Raw genomic sequence first — 26203 nt, 5'->3', positions numbered from 1 at the left:
CTGCCTCATCCAAGGCACTTCCATATATATCTGTGTGTACATATATACATATATGTGTGCATATATGTATATATATATATGTGCGTGTGTGTGTGTGTGTGTATATATATATATATATTTTTTTTTTTGAGAAAGGGTCTCTGTTGCCCAGGTTGGAGTGCATTGGTGCCATCAAAGCTCACTGCAGCTTCTACCTGTTGGGCTCAAGCGATCCTCCTGCCTCAGCCTCTCAAGTAACTGGGACCACAGATGTGTGCCACCATGCCTGGCTGATTTTTTTAAATTTTTGTAGAGATGGTGTCTCCCTGTAGTACCCAGGCTGGTCTTAAACTCCTGGGCCTTCCAAATTGCTGGAATTACAGGTGTAAGTCACTGATCCACTTCCATATCTTGCCTGGACTATTAAAATACCTGTTATCTGGCTTTCCACTCCAACATTTAATCCTTCTCTGTGTTCTCCCTCTAGCAGCCAAATAAACTTTTAAAACCACATAAAATATATCCTGACATTCTCATGCTTAAAACCTTCAGGTAGCTTGTCATCAGTCTCAGAAATAATTAAAAATCCTGTCCCTTGCTGACTAACACAGCTTGCTCTGACCCTGTCTCATACCAGTCTCTTTTTGCCTTCTGAACATTACAATGAAATGAATCTATCATGCCAACTTATTGTATAACTGTATTTTCTGTGTCTAACCAAGTACCAGTGAGCCTGAGTTAAGAAGAGCCTGACTCGTTATCTGTTTGGGAAATACATTATCTTTGGCTAGAAAGACCATAGTGTCCTCACTTGTCTGTTGTCTGAGGGGACTAAAAATGGCTGTGTTCCGTCCACCATGCACCCCTCACTGCAATTTAGGTGTTCAGATTATGTGAGATACTTTGGAAGGTACAATGACCCTTCAGAATTAATGATTTGTTCCCATCCACTGAAGCATGTCAACACTCCAGAACCCCTTTTTCATAAACCTCCCTGGACAGAAGGCTTTCTGATCCGATAATAGACTCTGTCAGACTCTTCAGAAAGTAGAGAGGAAACTAAAATCTATCTAATGGAACAATTCACTACCGAAAGGCAGTTATCCCTTCAACTCACATGTAGATTTGTATTATGTTAAAGGAAATAAGACAAATATTAACAGCTGTTTTTAAAATGTCTTCTAATATGTAAGGCATTAGTCAAACAACTTTAAGTATAATTCTTCAGCATCCACAGAAAGTCGGCAGCTTATTACCTGAATTATAATGTTCTATCAATATTAGCTATTATCGTAAAAAATTATTAACAACATCACTGTTATGAAGTGATCTCCATATTTTGCAGAAAGAAATGTGATCTCCACATTTTGCGGAGAGGAAATGGAAGCTGAAATGGCAAGATAATTTATTTTTGTTCAGAAGTTTGATAATTAGCAGATCTAGCATTTAAACTAAGTTGTACTGGCTCCAGAGTACTAGCTGTGGTCACACCACGGTGGCCTTAATTTAAAATTCCCCACTCCTCTTTACCTTGCAAAGATGCTTACCTAAGGTGCTTATGAGCCTTTATCTTTCTGTATATGTGAGATTCTCCCCTTTGTGCTGCCAACTCCTGAAGCTTAAATATCCTGATTTTTTTCAGAATTGGTCATTGCCACTTAAGATGGGGCCCAATGCACGGTGTGCTCAATAAGCATTTGATGCAGGAAATAACGAAAAAGCTGGCATGTAGCAGGCATTTCACAGTGGGCCACAGGAGAATGAATGATTTTCGCTACTGCACCGTGGTGCCTCTAAAAACAGAGGCAAATAGGTTCTTTTCACTTTACCATTTCTATAATCGTGTGTAAGCAAACTCATAGAGCTTTCATTATGTGTCAGCAATTGTTCTAAGCAATCATGTATTAACTTCTTAAATTTTCTAAATAACTCTCTCAGAGTAGAAGCTATTATATTCATCTCACAACTGCAGAAGCTGAGACAGAGACCCATTCAACTTATCCAAGGCCGTATCTGAAAATAGGAGAGAATAGAGTCAAACCCAGGCAGCCTGGCTCTGAATCCAGTGCTCACCTTGTTGGCTGTGCTGTCTTTTCAGAGACTGACATCTCCTGTAAGTGTAGGTAAATCAAATTCCCGGAAGTTAAGTGAGAACTGGAAAATGGTCAGTGGGAAAACATGTTAATATCACAAGGAATTTTAAATAGTTGTTAAAACACAGAAAGGGGCTTGTATCTCCCTAAACTGTATAGTGAGCACAGTGAATTTCTCACCCGGCAAGAATTGAAAGTCTCTGTGAATTTATAGCAGATTATATCCGTCCACTCTCTTTGATGCCCACTCTCAGAAAACCGAGGCCGACATTTGGATCTAAAACATACCACCACATATTACACGCTGCTCTCTTACAAAGGTTTCAAGACACACAGACACAATTTACAGCACATTGAAGGGTAACACTTTTTGCTGGAGATGCATTTTGCGTGGCGCCCAGCATGGAAGGAATGTAGAACACATGGACATTCTCTCTTCAGTTCTACCCTCAAATGATCCTTAGATTCTGAAAACAGCTATCTCAGAATTAAGTAAGGATGCTATTTTTGAATATGGTATGAATGATTAAAAAACAATATTTTATTTAAAACAATTGCTTGGATATAAAATCTCTCAAATTGATATTTTTATTTACAATAAAATACATGGGAATTTAATAAACACTTTAAAACATCTTTATTTTTAAAGGTAAACATGAAGATTAAGAAGAAAGGAAAAAATGTGATACATAAAACATTCCCATAGGAATGTGACATATTTATGGTTTGGCAATTATATGTAGAACCTCTGGAATACACCTACACAACAGATGTTTTAGAGGGTTTTGTTTGTTATAAGCATAACCGAGTACACCACAAGAAGTATGTCACTAGATCAAGTTAAAAAATAGTAATATGCTCCCTAATTGAAATAATGGTAGGTTTGAAATTAGTTGTATATTCATCTTTGTAGATACAAATTCCTGGGATAGTCAGAAGCTGTGTTCTCTTTGATGTTTTGGATGTTTTTTCCCATTTATGAATTTATCATTGTGGAGCCTGAAAACTGAAATAAATGAGGGTTCATGGGCAGGTATTAGTGATATGATTCCACAAAATTTGTAACAAGGTAATCTGATACTAATATAATTTACACAAAATTGTTACTGCCCCTAAAATAATTGTTGTTTGTTTAGATATAAATAAATGTATTTGATAAATAGAATTAGCAATACTTGTATAATCCATGATGGTATTTCAAAGTTCAGGTGGAATGAAGAAAAGGGAAAAAAAAATTGAGGGAGAGGAGAAAGTAGAAAGAGCACATTGGTCCTTCCTGCCTCACGGATGACTGTTCCAAGGCTTGTTGGTTTCTTACCTGTCACCTTCATACCCACAACCAGGGAGGACAACTCTGGACCTGAATACAAAACATACTTGGGTGAAGGTGCCAATCTCCCTGGGTCACTAAGGTTAGTGTATATGACTCTGTTGAGAAGGATGGATGTCAAGTGAGGGAGGAGGGATAGCAGGAATTACATGTACAAGGTGAACGTGAATACAAAAACATGTCTCTAATTTTCCAGTAAAAAGATAAAAAAAATTAGGTCAATATGAATACATAAACATTGAATGGATTTAATTATATACTCACCTACGCATATGTGTTCAATCACACCTGGTATTTATATCTATAATTTATACATTAGTATTCATATGTAAATTATAGAACAAATCATGTTAGATTATGTGTTATAATTATATGTAGTAAACTATCATTATAAATGCATTTAATATTTATATAATTAATATCAAATTATTTGATTAAATCTGTATATAAAACCAAATTTTACATAGCCATCATAAACTATCAATACAGAACTATTATATTTTCATAACATCTTAATTTAAAAATTTAATTCAAATTCTATGCTCACATTTTAAATATTAGCTACTTCATCCAAGTTGTGTGACATGTAGCACATTTGGGGAGCCGTATATAATGCCACTACTGGAAATTGAATCTCAAACCACAAGTATCCCTTCATGTCATGTTAAGAACATTATTAGTTTAATTTGCTTTATGAATATAAATTCATCTGCTTTGTGATGTGGGTAAACTATTTACTATATTACTTTTAACATATAATAAACTACTTGTTTACAATGACATCCAACTTTTGAACTTGTGAGGTCATTCCCTCCAGGTAATTTATAAACATGTATTCAATTTCTTTGTCTCTTTTTCTCCTGTTACTTCAGGTGGCTTTTATAAGCATTCGAGTTATCATTAATTGAAGTTGTTTCAGGTTACATATCTTCCCCCAAACAGTACTTTGTGGTTTGAAATTAAATCATTTCAAAAGTGCCCTGTAATGTGAGATACTTTGTGAGGTCTTAAATACAAGGTGATACCCTTTCTGAGGTATAACTTCGAGAAAATACCACTTTATATTGAGTCACCTGTGACAGTTTTCTATTCTGCCCTAAGTAAAAGTCAACAAAGCAGTAAATCATTTGCTGTCGACACCTTCAGCAACTGGGACTCTTCTTGCTGTGAATTTCTCTAATTGGCTTGCTCTCCTAGGAGTCTGTGCACAAGCACTTATTGACATCCACTCTGCGCCAGGGGTGGGACACAGGGGAAAGTAAGCAGATGCTTTCCCTGCCCTCAGGGAGCCTCCATCCCAGCAGAGAAAACAAGCGCTGAACACGTTATTACTGAAAGAAATACACATTTAAAGAAAACTATGAACAGCATGTATATGATCCTGTAAGGTCACTCATCGCAGGCATCCTACCCAGACTAACAGACTCAGGATGGCAGCCTGACTTCCTGACTCAGGTGCCAGGTTGGAAACCCAGCTCTCCCTTTAGTAGACTTATGTCATGGGGAAGTTACCTAACGTTGTATTCTTGGTTTCTTCTATTTTAAAATGATGATTATAAAAAAAGACTACTATATAGTTTGTGCTGAATATTAACTGAGTAAATAGTAAATCAATTTAAATATATATTCATTTTAATATTAAATGCTCAAATATTGAATAATTGTGTGTGTGCATGCATGTGTGTGTGTGTGTGTGTGTGTGTAATAGAATAGAAAGCCTGGTGCATATTAAGTGTTCTTTGGGTTAGTTGTAATTATTTTTTTTTCTAGGATTTATTTTTTAAAACAGCTTTAGGTTCACAGCACAACTGAGCAGAAGATACAGAGATTTCCCATATGCCTTCTGCCTAAACACATGAATAGTTTTCCGCTTTATTGAAATCCCCACTGGAGTGGTTCATTTGTTACAGTTGATGAACCTTATTGACATATCATAATCACCAAAGGTTCAAAGAGTACATTAGGATTCACTCTTGACGTGTATTTTGTAGGTTTTGACAACTGTATAATGGCACCTATCTGGATCCACCATTCCTCTCACACAGTTTTCACTGCCCTGAAAACCCTGTGTGTTCCACCTATTCATGCTGCCTCCACTCAGCTCCTGACAGCCATAGATCTTTTTGTGAACATCCATTGTTTTGGCTTTTCTAGAATGTCTTATGGTTGGAATCATATATAACCTTCTAAGAATTGTCTTTTTTTCACTTAATAATATGTATTTTGGGCTTCTCCATATCTTTTCATGATTTGATAGTTTATTTCTTTTTAGTACTAAATACTATTCCGTTGTCCTGACTTACCACTGTTTACTCATCCATTCATCTACTGAGGGACATCTTCATTACTTTCAGCTTTTGACAGTGATGCGTAAAGCTGCTATATATATCCATGTGCAGGCTTTTACATGGGCATACATTTTCAGCTGCTATAAGTAGATAGCAAAAAGCATCATTGCTGGATGGCACGGAAGGAGCATGTTTAGTTTTGTAAGAAAGTGCCACACTGTATCAGTTTGTATTCCCACCAGCAGTGAATGCACTGCTCTCCATCCTCCTCGGCATTAGATGTCGATAGTATTCTGGATTTTGGTCATTTTAGTAGGTGTGCAGTTCTATCTCGTTTGAATTTGCATTTCCTTGATGATGTATGATGTGGAGCAACTTTTCATATGGTTATTTGCCATCTGTATATCTTCTTCTTCATAAGGTGTCTGTTAAGGCCTTAGGCTCATTTTTTAGTTGGGTTGTTTGTTCTCTTATTGTTGAGTTTTAAGAGTTCTTTGCATATTTTGGATTACAGTCCTTTATCATATGTGTCCTCTGCAAATAATTTATCCTGGTCTGTGGCTTACTGTCTCATTCATCTGGCATTGTCTTTTGCAGAGCAGAAGATTTTAATTTTAATGAAATCCAACTTATGAAGTCCAACTTATCAATTGCTTCTTTCACCAATTATGGCTTTGATGTTGTGTCTAAGTAGTCATCACCAAAGGTTATCTAGTTTTATTACTATGTTATTCTCTAGGAGTTTTTTTTTTTTATTCTCACTTACATTTTATTTATTTTTAATTAATTTTAAAAATGTATTATTATGGGTACATATTAGTTGTATGTACATATGTGGTACATGTGATTTATTTATTTTTTAAATTATACTTTAAGTCCTGGGGTACATGTGCAGAACAAGCAGGTTTGTTATATAGGTATACAAGTGCCATGGTGGTTTGCTGCACCCATCAACCTGTCTTCTACATTAATGCCAATTACTACTAATGCTATCCCTCTCCTACCCTCCCACCCTGGACAGGCCCTGGTGTGTGATGTTCCCCTCCCTGTGTCCATGTGTTCTCATTGTTCAACTCCTACTTATGAGTGAGAACATTCGCTGTTTGTTTTTTCTGTCCTTGTTTTACTTTGCTGAGAACAATGGTTTCCAGAGTCATCCATGTCCTTGCAAAGGACATGGACTCATCCTTTTTTATGGCTGCATAGTATTCCATGGTGTATATGTGCCACATTTTCTATATCCAGTTAATTCTTGTGAAGCATGTAAAGTCTTCACTTAGATTCTTTTTGTTTGTTTGTTGTTTCTTTGTTGTTGTTGTTGCTTTTTGCATGTAGATGTCCAGTTGCTGCAGATCCATTTGTTGACATCTATCTTTACTGTGTGGTATTGTCTTTATTTTGTCAGAGATGTGTTGACTATATTTGTGTGTGTCTGTTTCTGACCTCTCTATTCTGTTCCATTGATCTATTTGTACATTCTTTCACCAATACTGCACTCTGTTAATTGTCCCTCTATTATAAATATCGAGTCTTGAAGTCAGTTACTGTCAGAACCCCAACTTTGTTTGTTGTATTTTTATGCTTTTTATACCACATGGAGGAAAAATATTTAATATAAAAATATAAATGATGACTGAAATTCAATATGGTAGAGGGTGAGTGAAGAATAAAGGAAAAATGGAAGCCATGACAGGTAGAGAGGGAGGCAAATGATCAACCCTCAATTAGGAAATAATTTAGATGTGAAGATCTTACAGAGGGACAGAAAGCTGAAGCCTAGAGATCAAAGGAAAGAAAGCAATTTAATTTTTCTGCTGAAGGCAGGTAGATTTTTGTTGTTGCTATTGTTTGCAGACAAGGGAGTGCAAAATTAATAAATAGTAAGAGATAGAAATTAGACTTCAAGGAAATGAGAGAAAAAAATGGTAGAGGAAAGGCAGAGTATACCAAAGAAAGAAAGGGTTTATGAAGTCCACTGACTTTCTCTAAAAGATAAGAGGCATCAACTCCCTTCTTACCAGTTTTTGACACATGAACAGTTAGTTGTGTCCTTATTCAGTCATTTTGTCCAGTTCTTAATTTTCTTCTCTGCATTTATTGAATATGGCGGAAACTGCTGGTGCTCCATCAAGCCACTAGAGGGAATTCCTTTTCTTCCGCAAGCCCTTCCTCACCTTATCAGAAGCTCCAGTTATAGGGATCACCTACATTCTTCAGGATTTGTATTCTGTTCATGTTCCATGAGGAAGAGAGACAAGTACAGTATAGCTCTGTGATTCTTTCTGGTATCTTCTCATTATTTCCAGTAACCACTGAGGTTTCTAGCAAAGAAAGACTTCAGAAATATTTTTTTGAATCATGAGCTGCTAATAGGTCAGTGAACGGGATTTATTAAACACAGCTGTATTCAAGATTATGTCCTGCATGGGCCTTAGGGAAATACAAAATTCACAAACTGGTGTGATTTTCTTACTAGTAAGAAATATTATGAAAGATTAAATTAAAAAATTATAAATGGGGGCAACTCAATCACATAAAAGTAATATATCCATATTATTGAAATACTAGGGAAAATAGAAGTTTGAAATACTAGAGAAGTAGAATTTAAGTGAGAATTTCAAGCAGGGTTCTGAAAGATTCTACAGGATGAAGTAAGAATTGCCCATATGCCAATTGCCTATGTGAAATCACAAAAACAGAAGTCAATAAGGCATGTATGGAAGTACAGAGTGATTGCCTAGTTAGAAAAAGAGCATGAAGGGATCAGTTAAGACAAACAAGAGGACTTTGATGCTTATCTGCAGTAAATTGGGCAGGGCAAAATTAAGCACTTCCCAGTATACTGTTAGACGTTAATTTCCACTCTAACACGTGAAATTTTGCAACTATGAGCAAGCTATTTAATATTCTGTAACTTGGTTTCCTTATAAATAAAATGCAGTTAGTAATAACTAACTCATGAATGATTAAATGGGCTAATGTATTTAAAGAAATTAGAATAATGCTTGCTGTATTATAAATGTTCAGTAAATATTAGCATTGTTGTTAATCATCTCTAACCTTCTGCCTGGGATCTTCTACACATATTCTTACTCACATCTAATGAATATAAAATGTTGCATCACAATGACTATTGTAAAATTAAACAGTTTCCTCATGTCACAGTCGCACAGAATTCTTCAATGGCCCTCTAATACCATCAATCCTAGCATGTTATCCAGAAATCTTTTCCAATTTGGTTCTTGCCAAGATTTCTAGTTTCATCGTATAACAGTTGACTTTTTATTACTTGCAGTTAAGTTGAACTGCAGGCATTACAAATTACTTGCATATAGTCAGCCAAAACAAGATCCTTCTTCTCTCCCTTCCTTTGCCCATTGGAAACGGTATTTATAATTCTGACTTACACACATGTCTTCATTGAGGTGAGCAGTTCCCCATCATTTTAAGTTTAGTTAAATGACATTTATTTAGCATAGCTTCTTTCACCACCATGTAGAGTTGAAGGCTCTCTTCTCTGTCCACTGAGTTCATTTTTTAGATAAATATGCACCTGCACTTGAGTCATTGAAATTATTGTGTGTTTGATTATTTGTCAATCCATGATCCATTCTATGCATGACACTGTGGATACCAAAAATTCACAAACAATATGTTATTTTCCTTATCTTCAAAAGGAAGATGTATTTTGAAACATAGTAGGTATCTAATGAAGATTTTTGAAAGACTGAGTAACTTAAAAAATATAATAACAAATGCTTAAAGTCTATCTAAATTGGTATTTCTTCACATCTGACTATATATGTGGAATACCTTCAATAATGTCATGTAGATATAAGGAGATGAGTATATGTATAAATAATTTTACTGTAAATAATATTTACTGTAATAATATTACAGTAGAGGCATGGCAATGGAGTATATTTTCATCTAAAGAATCTGGGAAGAACTTGTTACTTTGTGGAATAAGACTTTTTAAAAATTCTAATTTGATTAGATACATATAACCTAGAAGAGCTGTGGTTTTATATTTAAGAAAGTAGAGAATCCAAAAGAGACAATTCATACAGTTTTCGGACCACAATAAAGACTAATTGAGTAACATTATCAAATATACCAACATCAATTTGAAGATATTCCAAATCATCAGATCATGGGTAAGCTGTTCGGTAACATCATTCAGCAAGACTAAATGATTAAAAAAATAAAAACGTAAAATAACTGAGGTTGTCATAAGTTTTTTCCTGTGATGAAAGAAGGTAGCCACAATATAAAGGAGTCTGCAAATTGTTAAAAACAGGAGCTTGTCTGTAAAGGATTTTATTAAGAGCTTCATTTCCAAAGATGTTGCTGTAATTCAAGGTTTCTTGATGCAAGAGACAGCTGGAATTGATAATAGCATTTCTCAAGGCTGTCATTAGTTCTGCAATATTAGCTTAAAATTAGTATGGAGGACAATGCAAAGTTCATACAGATTTTTGGTTCAGTTCCTTACAGCACATAAAAGATAAAATGATATATTTTAATAAGGTATCAGGACTTGTTTTCTTCAGTTTTTTCAAGAGTAGTCTTAATTTTTAAAAGTATATTATCAGTATAAAAATATAAATATATAATATTATTTATTAAACATATGGAAACTAAATTGTAGTCATGTTGTAATCTAATTACAGAAAAATTCACTTCAAAAACATAAAAGGTTTTCCCTTAAAACAAATATATTTTCACTGAATTATTTATTATAAATCTATTAGGGGAGGGTTTATAATGTGTTAGTAAAACATGCATATTATCTGTTCAATAAACAAGGTAAATTTGTTAACTGATATATCAATAGGAAACTTGTTATCAAGACAATCAGTTATGTGTCATTCATTAGATTCTATATGGTTGTTCTTAACTCCAGGATATGCTTCCATTAGTACATAACCTCATTCTGTCAAGAGCCAAGGTGCAGACTGGATACACCCAAGACATCTTATCAATCCAAATTCTCTATAAATACTCAAAAAACTAAACAAAGGATATTTGTCTGCTTAAGTGATATAATTACATCTAAACTTTTGGGGGGCAGGAATAATTGTGTCAGTAACAAAAAGAAAAGCAATATGCAAAATAAACATTTATTTTCTGTATTGACAGCAAATTATGGAAAACAGTATTTTATTTGAACTTACTGAAAATACAGAAATGCAAACGTGACATTGCATTGGCCATGGATGTAAATAACACCAGCAATATGGCTTTAAAATATTTACAATTATATGCTATAGTTGTTAACCATGAGCATATTTAATTGCTCACCCACTATTTTGACCTTCTGTTTTTCTGCCATGTATCTATAGGCCTCTGCTTGGAGTTTTAAAGGATATAGGAACACATATGACAAAAGTACTATATTTTCATTACCTTTGTAAATAACTTAGCAATAAAATCTCCTTTCCTATATGTAGATTGATAATCTGCTTAAATGTAATTTTAAAAGAGCATTTTATATTCAATTCTAACTACAAAAGCAAGTTATCTATGTAAAAGTGTGAACTACAGCAGCACAATTTACAATTGCAGAAATACAGAACCAGACCAATTGTCCATCAATCAATGGGTGGATAAACAAATTGTGTGAGAGAGATATATATATATACATACACATAGATTACTACTCAGCCATAAAAAGGAACAAAATAATGACATTTGCAGCAACCTGGATGGAATTGGAGGCCATTATTCTTAGTGAAGTAACTCAGGAATGGAAAACCAAAAATCATATGTTCTCACCCATAAGTGGAAGTTAACCTATGAAGATGCAGAGGCATACGAATGATACAATGGACTTTGGGGAAAGTCCTTTAAAAAGGGTGAGAAGGGGGTGAGGGATAAAAGACTACACATTGGGTACAGTGTACACTGCTCAGGTGATGGGTGCAACAAAAATCTCAAAAATCACCACTAAACAACTTATTCATGTAACCAAACACCACCTGTTCCCCCAAAAACCTACTGACACTCCCACTAGCGTCATGACAATTTGTGTTATGGGCAATGTCTAGGAAGTTGCTGCCCCTGTCCATGGCAACCAGCTGGAAGTTGCTGCCCTTTGCCTACAAAGTTCTAAATAACTTGAGCCTCAATTTACATTAGCCTGACCCTTAATTTGCAGGTAATTGAAGGAGGGTATAAGTGGAAATAAGTACAGTGGCCAAGAGCCCATCTTTTGGGGACTCTGGGAGCACTGCCTGTGAGTTAGACCTGCTTCGAAAGGAGCATCACGGCTCAATGAGAGATCGCTGTGTAACAACACTGGCTTGACCTTGAATTCTTTCCTGGGTGAAGCCAGGAACCTCCCTGGATGCAACCCCAATTTGGAGGCTCGCTTGTCCTGAATCAGCTAAAACTTGGAGAAATGTTTGCAGATGTGCTTCAGGAGTCATGTTCAAGATATTTCAGAAGACATTATTTCCTCAGAGAAGGGATGAATTATTTGCTTTATACTACCAAAAAGAGAACTGTTTACAACAGTAAAAACGAATGGACTAAATCTACATGGATCATCCCAGATAAAGGTTAGAAACCAGAAGTTAAGAGAAAGCAGTTCCCAGAGGACTGCATACAGAATAAGGCTACTTTTGTAAAGCATATGGAACCAAAAAAGAGCCCGCATCTCCAAGACAATCCTAAGTCAAAAGAACAAAGCTGGAGGCATCATGCTACCTGACTTCAAACTATACTACAAGGCTACAGTAACCAAAACAGCATGGTACTGGTACCAAAACAGAGATATAGACCAATGGAACAGAACAGAGTCCTCAGAAATAATACCACACATCTACAGCCATCTGATCTTTGACAAACCTGACAAAAACAAGAAATGGGGAAAGGATTCCCTATTTAATAAATGGTGCTGGGAAAATTGGCTAGCCATAAGTAGAAAGCTGAAACTGGATCCTTTCCTTACTCCTTATACGAAAATTAATTCAAGATGGATTAGAGACTTAAATGTTAGACCTAATACCATAAAAACCCTAGAGGAAAACCGAGGTAGTACCATTCAGGACATAGGCATGGGGAAAGACTTCATGTCTAAAACACCAAAAGCAACGGCAGCAAAAGCCAAAATTGACAAATGGGATCTCATTAAACTAAAGAGCTTCTGCACAGCAAAAGAAACTACCATCAGAGTGAACAGGCAACCTACAGAATGGGAGAAAATGTTTGCAATCTACTCATCTGACAAAGGGCTAATATCCAGAACCTACAAAGAACTCAAACAAATTTACAAGAAAAAAACAAACAACCCCATCAAAAAGTGGGCAAAGGAGATGAACAGACATTTCTCAAAAGAAGACATTCATACAGCCAACAGACACATGAAAAAATGCTCATCATCACTGGCCATCAGAGAAATGCAAATCAAAACCACAATGAGATACCATCTCACACCAGTTAGAATGGCGATCATTAAAAAGTCAGGAAACAACAGGTGCTGGAGAGGATGTGGAGAAATAGGAACACTTTTATACTGTTGGTGGGATTGTAAACTAGTTCAAACATTATGGAAAGCAGTATGACGATTCCTCAAGGATCTAGAACTAGATGTACCATATGACCCAGCCATCCCATTACTGGGTATATACCCAAAGGATTATAAATCATGCTGCTATAAAGACACATGCACACATATGTTTATTGCGGCACTATTCACAATAGCAAAGACTTGGAATCAACCCAAATGTCCATCAGTGACAGATTGGATTAAGAAAATGTGGCACATATACACCATGGAATACTATGCAGCCATAAAAAAGGATGAGTTTGTGTCCTTTGTAGGGACATGGATGCAGCTGGAAACCATCATTCTTAGCAAACTATCACAAGAACAGAAAACCAAACACCGCATGTTCTCACTCATAGGTGGGAACTGAACAATGAGATCACTTGGACTTGGGAAGGGGAACATCACACACCGGGGCCTATCATGGGGAGGGGGGAGGGGGGAAGGATTGCACTGGGAGTTATACCTGATGTAAATGACCAGTTGATGGGTGCTGACGAGTTGATGGGTGCAGCACAGCAACATGGCACAAGTATACATATGTAACAAACCTGCACGTTATGCACATGTACCCTAGAACTTAAAGTATAATAATAATAAAAAATAAATAAATAAATAAAAGAAAAAAAACTAAATAAAACTTAAAAATATGTTTCCTAGTAATGCATATGTATGTGATAAAATAATTTACCAAGACAAGAGAAAGCTCAACACAAGATCCAAGATAGTGGTGACTTATGAGCGAGAGGCAGGAGATAGGGTGAGGACGAAATACAAAAGTTTGTGCCAGTTACTACTACATTCAGTTTCTTTGGTGACATGATAGATTTAGTTTTTATACATTATTTTTCTTTATAAAAATATATAACATATTGGGTTTGGTGTGTATTAAATATTTTATATTAATAATAAAGAAAAATTATAGATGATGCATCTAAATACTGGTAAAGGATTTATGAAAAACAAAAATCATACATTAGCAAATTTTTTGACAAGGGGAAATAATATTTCTAATATTTTCTTCCATAAAATTATATATTGCTTTGGAATTTCAACTTTTAAAAATTTTGCTACTTGCCACTTTTCTGTTGAGATGCTCTCAGGTATGTTCATGAAATTTGGTATGTGTGCCTTGTGTCAATGGAAATGGTACCAGAGCAGAAACCGGGAAAAATAGATGCAAGTGAGAACCTCACAATTAACGCTCTTAGTAATTTTGGTCAAGTCACTGTAACTTCTCTGAATCTCTTTCTTAGTGAAATTAGGAATGTAATGAAGTGCTCTCTGAGGTTCCTTCCAACTCTAAAATTTTATGCAAGTGTGACTCTAATTTGTTATAAACACAGATATCAGAATAATGCTGAGGAAATTGGATTGCATTGGTATTATGTTTAATGGCTTCTGAATTATTAGAAATTATGGTGAAAATGCTTTTTAAACATTTATTTGGCTTTTTCCGCAAATAAATTTATAAATAAATCTGTTACATAATCTGAAAAATGATAATTAATATACACATGCCAAATATCAAGGCAAAAAAATTAAATTGTAGTTTCATTACTTTGTGGACACAGCAATACGTTGGAGTCCACAATGTACTCAATTGAAAATTTAAAAATTAATGTACTTGCCTGATGTGAGTAATTCACAATTTACATATGAATTGGATTCAGACACTTTTTTGTTCGTTTGTTTCTTTGTTTGTCCACATACAGGAAATAAGTATTAACAACTACAAATTGGATGCTTTTCAACGGTTCAAAACTATATTTTTCTGTGAAAGTTTTTACATGTACCTAAACAACAACAAAGAGATTTGGAAGGAGTAGTCTCCAGAAAAATGATAGGCGATCAAACATCAGATTTCTCAATATTGCTGTCTGCATGTCAAGTGAAATAGAGGATTCTGCTTGATTTAATTTTTGAGATTCAATGAGATAATTTATATTCATTAAAATATTAAGAAAGCCTTGAGTATGATTGCTTGCAAGATATGTTAGAAATCACTAAGCAATGTGAAAATATAAGCAGATGAATTGCCTATTAAATCTAATAATTTCCCCGGAAACAGATTTTGACAGAGTTCTGACTTTTAAGAGAACCATATTATTACTTTGCCTAGTGTAACTGTCAAATGAATGTACAATTATGAAACAATTCACAATGTTCTTTCAAGTGCAGCTTTCCCATTAGCTTATATTTTTAACTTACATAATTTTTTTTTTCCATGAAAGAAGCCAAAATATTTCTCCTGGGAAATACTTCTGTTATGTAATTTAATTGTTACATTTACATTGTATTACTGTCTGATAAATAGGCCTTTTCACTGATGAATAAAATTTACAAAAACAAATGTATAGCAATAGTAATAAGAACATTTTAGTATAATATCTACTCTGCTTAAAGCACTCACAAGGTGATATTCTCAACATATATTCTACTGCTCATCTCTTACTTGCACGGCATCTTCATTTTGACCTACTGTGTTTTAAATGTTCCAGTCATTATCCAGAATAGCATTCCTAAAAAGAAATACAGTTATTTAATTGGTTATCTATATAAACGGATCAGTCATTTCAACAATGCATATATCCAACCACATTTCTCTAGTCTTCATACTTATAAAGCTACAGAATGATCTCCCGCCTTGGCCCACTGAAGATGGTCCATTTCTTCATGTCTTCAAGCAGCAAGTGCCAGTGAATGGGTGTCTTGTATGAGTAATCCAGTTTTAAAGCACATTTTACTGAAAGGATTCCTATTTCTGTTTTAATAAATAATGCCAAAGATATGGTTATCTACTGTGGCATAACAGACTACCCCAACATTTAGTGACTTAAAATAATAATTATTTTTTGTGTCCCCAAATCTGTACTTTGTGTAGGGCTTGGCAGGAATGGTTCGTATCTGTTCCACAAGGCATCGACTAGGAGGCTTGGCAGGGACTGGCATTTTCATTTCCAAGGCAACTCCCTGACACGGCTGATTAGTGCTGGCTGGCAGTGTGCTGAGATCTCAGCTGTGGCTGTCATCGGGGGCCACTCTGATGGAGGCCCCTGGATTTTTTACAGCTAAATATATTTTCTACTACATCACTTCAGTTCTTTTTCCAAAAACACTGGCGGCTAAGCTGCGTTCTATTTGTTGGTTTCTTCAATAACAAATATCTCACTGTTTCTTCTAATCTTTTGTTTCCATTTATTTTACTTCATTCCTCATTTTTTCGCTTTTTCTAAATTCGATTTTATTATACTTAAGGTGCTTTTAATATGGCTGTCATACTCTTGATAGTGTTATTTCTTTCTTAGTCTTCTTATATAAGCCCTACACGTCCACATTTCATCTCCTTTGGTTATCTTTCCATTTCTTCACCGAACCCCTTTGCTCTCTTTTTTTTGTAGCTGGTTCTCTCAAAATGTTTTACTTTGCCATTTTTGAAATTTATTTTCATTCTTTTATGTGCCAAATAAAATTTAAAGATATCATGGTGGGAGGTACCAATGATTTCCAAATAAGTGTTTATATTAACTGCTTTTTAATTATTATTATTTTTAGAAGATTAAGAGAATCTCATTCAGAAAGCAAGTTGTTTCAAAATTCTGGACCAGATTTACCACACATCAAGCAGATACTTATCAAGTTGTTTGGTAGACATTAGTAGTATTTACTAATGTCTGCTTCTCCTTGTAAGCAAATGTATATCTATATTTACCCTTGTTACTAGGAAAGAAAACTTGTCTTTGGCAGTGGAAAACCCATGGAGGGTTTACCAGTTTCTGTCTGCACCCTTGTTGCAATGATATTAGAAGCAGAGTTGTGATAAATTGGTTTGATCAAACAAAATTAGAGGTATCTGTCTTGTGGAGAACAACTGCTTTTCGGTCTGGTCTGAGAGCCACAGCAGTTCTGTGTATATGGGAAATAAACCTTTATTGTATTATGTAAATGATAATTTGGGGTTGTTATTACTGTATCATGATTAATAGAGATGGGTTAATATTTTTTATATTATTTCTTTTTCCTTTGACTATTGAGAATTTCTTGTGACCATGAGAATTTGCAATACAGTGCCGCTCTCCTTTGCTTTCATTGATCTGTGAAAACATGAAAAGGTATAATCTTTAGAATTAGTACATCCAGAACTTTTCCTGTCTCTATTCCTCTCTAGTGAAGTGATATTCCAGGCTCCCATGAGTCCTTGCTGTTAATCCTTTTCATCTTTGTTATTTATATTTCTTCAAACTAAGGCTGTATTCAATGGTAAATCTATGCTTGGATAAAGATGAAGAAGAGGAATAGAGGTGAGTCTGACTTGGGAGATCCTTTCCATGCGCTCCCTGATTATGGTACCAAAGTTACACGTCTTTTAAGAGCTCCTTTACATGGATATCTTGGGAAACAATTATTTATTCTGCCTTCTTCCTGCCCAGTGATATATTTACACAGGTTGGTGATGACTTGCCAATATAATTCTGCTCTAGTTAAATTAATTTATCTCTAACTTTTTTTTAATCTTAGTGATTTCCTAAATTTTCTGTTGTTTTACAATTTTGATTATGTGATTTTTGGGGGGATAGCAGCTTTATCAACTAAAACATAAGAAAGTTAAATGAAGCGCAGCTAACTACTACCATAAACTAAAGATATTAATATAAGCTATTAAACAAAGGCCAGAAACATCTACTCAAAACTTTATCCTACATAAGAAGTGCTTAGAGCAAAGATACGATTATAAATAAGAAGGTACTTAAGGCTGTGAGTACTTTTTAAATAACTCAAAAGCTGACACAGTTGAGCAACTCATTTGTATATTTGAGAGCATCTAATAAATAAAAAAGTATCATTATATGTTAATAAATATGTGGATAAATGGATATATATGTATATAGGTATGTAAAGTATATATCAATATATCAGCATGATATATTTCCTAAGCAAAAACTAAAGCTTCATTAAGATTTTCAGAAAAAATGTTACTCAGTATCTTCCATAATCCCTTTTCACTAAAACATATTTTCCATTATATAATACCAAGTGCATATATTAAATATTGTCCATCTCAACTGCATTAGTCTAATTTCACACGGCTATACAGAAATACATGAGACTGGGTAATTTATAAAAGAGAGGTTTAATTGACTCACAGTTCTGCAGTGCTGGAGAGGCCGGGGGAAACTTAGAATCATGGCAGAAGGCAAGCAGGAGAGATGGAGTGCAAGCAAGAGAAAGGCCAGATGCTTAAAAAACTATCAGATCTCCTGAGACTCACTCTCTATCATAAGAACAGCATGGGGGAAAAGTCCCCCATAATCCAATCACCTCCCAACAGGCTTCTCCCTTGACAAATGGCGATTACAACTCAAAATGAGATGGAGTGGGGACACAGAGCCATACCATACCACCAAATCACTTTCTACAGCTTTCAATTTTCTGACAATTAAATATATAATTTATTCTGGGACTATTTGACACATTTTATTACTACAGAGTGTTAAAAGACACAGAATGTTCATTATAAATGTTAGAATATCGTTGACTTGTTTCCATAACTACTGTTTGAATCCTAATTTAGGACACCTTCTTTCAAGTGCATGCATTTGCATATACTGGAGGATGGAAAGTATTTGGTACAAGAGTACAAGACTAGGAATGAATCAAAGGTAGGAATAAATTTGGGATAATTTACCAGCACTTCTGGTCAATGACTTCTGAAAACAAAAAGATAATTATTTTCATATATGCCTCTCTATGATGCTTCCTATTAAGCAATTGGAGAAATGTAATAAACATCTTCCTTAGTAAGAGGTTTTTGAATGAATTGGATAATTGAGTGAATAATAGTGAGAAACTCCTGTTTCTGATGTTGCTCCACGTTGGAATGCTTTATGCTCTCAGTGAATGAGTTGTTGAAAGCCAATTGTGATGATACACAATGATTTTACCCAGGTTGGATATGGTTCTCTGTACTGGTACCCTTTAAGTCAGTGGCACTAATCAGTCAGTCATTGTCACGCTTTGTGTTGGTCCCTCATGTGGTATGCCATCTTAGAGAACATCCTGATGAGTCCTTAGACATCTTTTCAATTTGAACATTGGGGCTCCTCATTCGGGTAAAAACTATGGGCAGTTGGCAAAACTGTTGCGACAGCCCCTCATAGCAGATCGGATCACAATGCACTTTGTCTACATTTAATTTCTAGCTACAAATGTACACGATTCCAAGTAATTTCTATATCATTATAACTAAAATAAACAGTTGATAATTAAACCAAAAATGACTTAATAGCTGCTTGTCTTTATAATATCAATTACTTGTTTCACCACATATGCTAATTTTTTGTGAATGTAGTAGCATATTGATGTGGCAACAATGTGCAAAAAATAGAATATTACAATATATAATATTGCAATATTTTTTAATAAAACTAAATGTTAGCTTAAGTAACCAGTTATCACAAGACACTTGAGACCATCTGCATAGCTATCACTATAGAACTGTTTCCTAACAGCAAATAGTAACCTATCAAGCAATTTTCTTGTGTCCACAAGCACTTTTATTTATTTACAGCAAATGGAAAAATGATGGTTGAAGCCCATACAAAGGTTCAAATACAGTAATACTCGCTAAACTTTGTGCAGACATGGAAGTCTTACCTATAAGATGCTTTGTTGTCCAAAAGCGTGTGTGTGTCTGTGTGTTGCATATACATGAGTATATGTGTGTGCATGTGTGTTTACACCTGTCTTTCAAAACCCTTAGAATTCTGGTCTCCATTTTGAAATGTATAACTTTTCTAAACATGTGGGCTAATGGATTCTTCCCATGAAAATGTCATTGTCGTAATTACCTGATAGCTATAACCTACCATGGAGAAGCATATAATTTTTAATGGGAAAAATCTTAGATAGAGACCAATTAGTACTAAGGCAAATGAGAAGTACTTTCACAATCAAAATGCCATCAAGGGTTACCTTATGTCTCTGTCCTATTTTTATGGGTCTTTTAATGCCATACACACTCACACACAATATTATTAAGAGAGTTAGATATCATTAAGAATGGTTTACATAATCCACACTTACTCGTATTTAACTATCTGTAACTAGTAGTAATTTTTAAGAACAATACACATGATTAAAATAGTGATATGATAATTATGAACTTTTATGAAACTACATTTTACTTAAACTTTGTGCAAAATACATTTAAGAAAAATTTCCATAGAGCCAAACTTAATTACTAAAATGTCAGAAAATAGAGAGAAAATAATGAGGGGAAAAATATAGTGACAGATACAAGAAATAGAAAGCAACATAATGTCATGACTATTTCATCTCATAAAATAATCTGTATTAACTAGGAACCTTTCGTTTGTTTGTTTTTCATTTTATTTCACCAGTTGAAGTTAAGCCCATTCGTTGTGAATTACAGTCAATGGTTTTTAATAGAAACAAAATCATGCAGAGAAATGTAACAAAAAAATGAATTGAGAGTGACATTTAGTCCAACACAAAGAAAATTTTTAAAGGAAAAAATGGTTAGCTTTACCTGAATATTTTCATAAATTAGTACTGGTTAATTTTTCACAAGTATGTACCTAATTGACATTTAATCAAGCATACACAAGTGTATGTTAAATATAAATTAACTACTGTATGTTAAAAATACCGTAATTTTATGGTGTGTAAACACGTAAGTACATTTTAGTTACCATTTAATTACTGATTTCACAGACTATAAATGTATAATTACCTAAATAACAATTCACCATCTTTCTAAGGAAAACATTTTTGGGGCTAAATATTGAGTTAATTATAGATGTTATTTCTACAAATAATACTTAAAAAGATGTAGGTGATTTAGCTTATCCATCTTACTTCTGAATTAACTCATCATCACAGTAATATATGTGGAAATTATAATGTGCATAAAGACTACTTATAAATGCATAGTTATATAATTGTAATTTGATTACTTTTCCAATGTAACAACGTGTTCATGGAAAATGCCAAAAAATTCCTGGGGTTTTAAAATAAAAGTATTGTCTACTAATGAAATGAAGTTAAATAAATACATGTGATTAGCCTACGGAAAACACTATACAATATGAATTACTGTAACTATATGACATTTCAAATTAACATACTGCATTTTATATTATTATTTTCTTCACTTTTTTCTTTGCCCTTTGTTGCTCAGTGATTTTTTAGATACTGACTTTGCTTCATTATTTACCTTTTCCATTTTCTTTTACATGCCCAAATAAACTGCCTTATAGTCTATGTTGGAAGAAACAGAATATTATTACAAACTGACCTAAATTGACCTGTCAATTAGTAATTACTCTTTTTGGCAAATATCTATAGCCTTCTATAGGAGAGGTTATAGGTCTTTTACCATATAAAATCTATAGCCAATAATAAGTTATATCAGAGGCTAATTTCAGAAAAAAAATCTACTACACATGCAAATGTTAGTAGCTCATAGGCCAGAAAACTGTTACCCCACCTTCATTATAAGAGAGTTGGAAGCCTTTTAAATTTTAGCAGCATACCTCGTGTGAGACGTTCAAAAGAGACAATGGTATTCTAGCAACAGGATTTCTCTGGCATTTTAACGTAAGTCTGATTCTCTGTTGAGTTGCTTAATATAAGACGGTTCAATAATCTCAAAGCCAAGTTTCCACTCTAAGTGGTGTAAGAGTTTGTGCTCAGTAGACTCATAGCTTTTATGTAGTTCATGAAAGATTTGGGTTCCCTAAAAGATATTTCTAGTCAACACATGTATGTTAAACACCATGATTCACTTTAACATCCATTTTACTAACTGTCAAGGCATCTCGTATTGATCAAAATAAAGATAGTCAAAGCACTTACAGTAACAAATTTCTGGGATATAACTTTCCAACTGTAGGATTCCAACGAGGCCACTTTAAATAGTAACATACATACTTAGTGTATAGACTACCGTGAATTACTGCATATAAATGTATAGAAGTGGACATACTGAACTATTTAAATCTGAATTATGTATAATATGGCAGACAGACAATATTTATTATTACTGTGATAACTATTATGACTAATTTACTAAGGCAAACTAGAAGCAATTTAAGAAACAAATTTCACAATCAAAATGTCATCCAGGGTTCCCTTAGATCTCTGTCCTATTTTTACACATCGTTTAATAACATACACACACACACACGCATACACATACCCATAGTTATTAAGAGAGATATATATCAGAATAGGTATGTAATCCAGGTTTATTTATATTTAGCTATCTGTAACCAAAAGTAATTTTTCAAAAAAATACACATTATTTAAAATACTGACATGAAAATTGGCATGTTTATTTCATGCTAACAATAAAATTATTTTTAATTACAAGTTTTTATTTCTAAGAAGTTTCATAGAAATACTTGAAGAATATAAGCAACAGTAAATTATGTGCTGGTTCTATAGTAGACAATAAAAGGATGATTTCCTTAAATATTTATTTATAATCTGAATAAATTATTAAATGTATTTAGTTGAGAGTAATCCAGCATTTTAAGTAAAATATCCATTTTCAGATAAAATAGCTATTTAGCAATAATAACTTTAGGATGTCTAAACAGTCTATAAACATATGGAATAATAGCTATATTACACAAAAGGGAGACATATTTTGGGGAATACCAAACATATTTAAAGAACCAAAGGTCAATTATGCCTATGTTTACAATAACTTGGGTCATTGGTGTTTTTCTATTAACAATCATAGATCAAATGTTGCTCACTGTTTCATCTAAAATAATATTGTGAAGAGCACAATGGGGTTCAAAAGAAGGCTAGATCACAAGCTTATTCCTAAATAAGTTTATGATCATCTAGTTTTAGAATTAAGATCCATAAAATAAGAGGCAAAGAAAATTAAAATTACACAGTGAGCAATGGAAATCGACATTTGATTAAGTGGTAACTTGTTTGATATAAACATAAGCAAAGAGAATATAAAACAGGAGAAATTATTATTTAGGAAGTCTACATGGAGAAATTATCATGGGAATTATAAAAGCACTCATAGCCACTTGTAAATTGTAAGAGTTAAGAAGGCCTTTGCCTCTTTACTCAGGAGGTGTTAGAAGGAAATCTGGCTTCTTGTGAGTTTCCTGGAAGTTAGGCTTTGACTCCACAATGGGAGGAAGGGAGTACATTTATCTTAATTGTTATTTATTTCTCCTTAATGCCTTTTAAATGATGTTTTAAACAAAGAATACTTATATTTCCATTATATAAATAAAGAAAGGCACATTCTTGTCTCATGCTTTATATGGTGGCTTCAGAGCTGCAGTTTTCAGACTAGTTGATCTTTAGGTTCTAAAAAAATTATTGAGTATTCCAAAGATCTTTTGACTTTGTAGTTATATTGATCAATATTTACCATATTAGAAATTAAATCATCCAAAAAATTTTAAGTTGTTTATTAAAATGACAACACAATGTGCATTACCTGATAACATATTAGTTTCATTAAAATAACTATATTTTCCACAACTTAAAAGCAGGTGAATGAAAAGAAATGGCATTGCTTAATATTTTTGCCTGTCTCTTTAATGACTCACCTAATAAAAGAAAGTTTTATTTTCGTGTCAGCTTTTTCATTCAATATATCACAATTCATTGTTTTGATTAAGGTATATGAAAAAAATAGCAAGCCTAACAGAGATATGGATAATGGTTGAAAAAACCTTTGCAGATAATTGGGGATATCCTTTGTTTTTCATACCACCGAAAAGCTTTACAAATGTATTTTTTAAAATTTCTTGTGATGTGTAATCTGAAATGATATGAATACACATTTGTACTCTTTTGTAATGAAAAGGCACTAATCTATCCTGCACTTTGAATACAAACTTTACTCACCAATGATTTTATAGAATCAAGTGTTGGTCATTTGGAAAATATTGGTTTTCTGACATATAAATCTTCTAAACATTGACATAATTTATTATCTAGTATAAGACATATCACATTCAAGTATTCGGAAACTGTGGAACTTTGCTTGATAGAGAAGTTTCTACATTTCTACTTAGTCCTTGAAAGCTTGAGTTTTGCTACTGGCAACAGTCACTGCCAGTTGTTTTCCTGAAGTGACTGGCTCACTTCATTCATTTTTGAGGAAGTCTGCCAAACGCCCAAACGTGGTGAAACTTCATTTCTGTCAGTTTTTCTTTCAAGTAGAAGTGGTGTTCTCTAAAAAGGAAGCAGCTAGTTCAGCTTACAGTTCCAAAAATGCATGGGTGCTTTTCCTCAAGAAAACCATCACATGCTGCAGGGAATGACATTCTTTCAGAAAAAGAGGCATGCCAATAAGGCTCAAGATTTAATTACGTGACTAACTTGTGCGACTTCCTCAGGACATTCATTCTCATAGGAATCCGAAGTTTTGTTTTTTCCCAGGAGTGTGAGGTGGTGAAGACAAGATAGAGGTTAGCACAGTCGTAGCCATGGCCTCGGCTTCTGCTGTGGTACCATCCTGTAAATGTCCACAGTGAAAAAGCATGACAATGTCCTAACCATGCCCTGTGTCTTTTAGGAACACAGTTTAATATTATGGACCCCTTGAAAGTTTTGTGAGCACCCTCTAAGGGTCCGAAATCCCACTTTGAGAATCACAGCCAATGAGCAACGGAAACACGAACACAAAAGAGCCTTATATTTTTAAGACTCCTTCAGATTAATCTCACTCCCCACCCAACCCAGTAAGACTCTATCCCTGCCTTTTAACCATGCCTGCTATGATGGGAAGGATAAGGAACTATACTGATTTACTTTTCTATCCAAACTGTAATAGTTGGATTGGAAAGAATAACTTTACTTCCCCTCAATACTCCCCTAGAACAAGCTCAGTCAGCCACATTGGTGTACTTGTTATTTTTGTAAGTAAGTTGTAGACTCTGACCCAACACTAACACCACACCCAGTGTAGAGGTCTAAGACTCTACATTTACTAAAAGATATAATCCTACTATTGCTACATGTATTAAAATTTACTAAAAATATGTAATCCTAGTATTGCTACTTGGAAAAGTTGTGGCCATCTAATGAAATGACAGGTGCAAACCTCCAATGCAGTGGCTGAAACGCATCTGGAAGATTCTACTCTGCAGGGACTGAAACTCATCTGGAAGATTCTTTTCTCCTTTTTCTTTCTTCATTTTCCCTAGAGGTGAGCATAGTGACTGACATATAACAGCAAACTGGAATGCAATAAATGTGTATACAATAAGTTACTTATTTTTTCCAGCTTTATAGAAGTATACTTGACAAATAAGATTAGCATACATTCAAGGTATGCAACATCAAATTTTGATACACATATATATCAAATGTGGAATGATAACCACAATCAAATTAGTTAACATATCCATCACCACAATTAGTTAACATTTGCATGTGTGTGTGTGTTTGTGTGTGTGAGGTAAGGATACTTAAGACCCATCTCTCAGCAAATTATAACTGAGCAATACAGAAACATTAAGTAAAATCACCATGGTTATATTAAATTCCCAACCAATAGGTGATTTCTGAGTGCATTTGTGTCACAACTTTTCCACATCTTATTTTCACATTCTCTTTGATGTACAAAGATGGGCACTTCTTGGAATTTGGCAATTTTGCTTTAAAAAAAAAAAGTTGTTACTGGAATAATGACCCATTATATTCTAAAGTTCATGACCTGGACTTTATTTTTGGTGTCAACGTGTCAACTATACTTAGGCATTACTAGAAACAAATAGAACAAAGAATCATAAATATATTTACCAAAAAATAGCTAAAAAACAAAATAATAGTTTCTGTACAAGATGACACGTTTCCTTGTGCTAACAGATTTTGTATGTTCTTATTATAAACTTCTCTTTGAAATATTTTATATGAAAGCCATTCTGACGTTTTCAATACTTCAGAAGCC

Source organism: Macaca fascicularis, chromosome 17 (genome assembly GCF_037993035.2).
Source record: "Macaca fascicularis isolate 582-1 chromosome 17, T2T-MFA8v1.1".
Lineage (NCBI taxonomy): Eukaryota > Metazoa > Chordata > Mammalia > Primates > Cercopithecidae > Macaca > Macaca fascicularis.
This window is presented reverse-complemented; position numbering follows the sequence as displayed.